Here is a 1,771-nt window from a genome sequence, read left to right as displayed (position 1 = left end):
CTAGAAAAATTAGCAATTACAATTCTAAGGATTTATTCAAACAAAATCCTAACAATATACAGAAATATTTAACGACATTACTTTATAACAGTGAAAAGGTTTAAAACAAAATTATCATGTAACTTTAAAATACTGCCAAAAACTATATAATGACACAAAAAGATGTTGCTGGTAGGGGAAAAAGTTTATTTATAACATAAAATTATACTATAAACATAGTAAAAAGTTGTAAGAAAACAACTTAAAAGGCATATGTATCAAAATACAAATTCTTTGCCAACCATGAGAATTATATATGATTTTGTCCATGCATCCCTGGATCTTTTACCGTTTTTACCAATGAAAATATATTAGTTGTATCATAAAAACAAATATAGCACAAAATTGTTTAAAATTAGAAAATTGAGGCACCTACTACAAATTTATTAAGAACAGAATACAATCACTCTACCAAATCCATGAAATTTGGAGGGTTCAAAAGAGGGCAACAGCTTAATGATTAGACCCATGGAATAAACCTAGGTCATATGACCTCTGATGGCACACAAGCCCTTCAAAATACCATAGCCAAGGCACAGGAAGGAATAAAAGTTTCTACTATTAGCATCTAGAACACATACACAGAAGCAGAGGTGGATTGCTAGCTCTTTCCACACCGGAGATATTTCTGATGCTAATAATATATTTGCTATTTAGCAGGAGATCAGTGTCCTTCCACCTGAAAGACTGCCAATAACATAAAGCTGACCAAAGATAAATTTTGGGCAACTATTGGACTGGATTTAGTCACAAAACAGTATCATAGAAACAGCTTGTATTTTAGTTTATGGCCCACATCCATTCAACCAATAGGCATTAAGGAAAAGTTAGTGAAAAAAATCAAGAATATGTTCTAAAATATTTCTGTAGAAAGCAGTACTGAGGGAAAAAGATGTTATTCTTCTATGGTTGATAATTAAGAGTGAGTCCTTCACATACTGTGTAAGTCTGCTATTATAAAAAGTCAAGGAAAGGCTCACACATGGAAGGAAACTTTATTGGTTAGCAAGGATGGGAGGGGAATTGACAAAAGTAATATACCAAAAGCACGTGATCAGCACACTATCACTAAGGTAAAAGAAGACATGGAGAGGTGTGAAAGTAGTAGACAACAAAGGTAAATACTATTATATATGCAACACTGCATTACCAGTAATAATAAACATTAATCTACAGATGGATACGTAAGTAAAGTGGACAGGCAAGGTATGGGTAAGCCAACAGGAAGATACCCATTACTATGTCTATGTAAGTATTTCTATGTGCTATAAAACAGGGGGCAAAGTTTATAATAACATCTTAGCTACAACCAAACACCTTGAGTGAGTGAGTAGCTGGGCCTGCAAGCCTGGGACCATGGTCTCAGAAGACATCAAGCTCCACTCGCATAACAAAGTAAGCAAAAACACTGTTCTACATCCCACTTTGGTGGTTAGCCACTAGGGTCTTAAAAGTTTATAAAGTGGCCATATAACATGCAACAATTGGTCTCTCCTCATTCAGAGCAAAGAAGAGTGAAGAAAATCAAAGACACATGAAAACAATTAGTCTAAGGAACTAGTGGACCATGGGAACCTCAGCCTACATGACCCTGAGACCAGAAGAACTAGATGCTGCCCAGCTACTACTACCAACCACTCAGAAAGGGATCAAAACTGGAGATCCTGGATAGAGTGGGAGAAAAAATGTAGATCAAAACTCAAAATTATAAAAATGACCATGCTTACTGATT

This window comes from Orycteropus afer, unplaced genomic scaffold (genome assembly GCF_000298275.1).
Source record: "Orycteropus afer afer isolate SDZICR_OR568_19922 unplaced genomic scaffold, OryAfe1.0 scaffold00848, whole genome shotgun sequence".
NCBI classification, from domain to species: Eukaryota; Metazoa; Chordata; class Mammalia; order Tubulidentata; family Orycteropodidae; genus Orycteropus; species Orycteropus afer.
Note: the sequence above shows the minus strand (reverse complement) of the source record.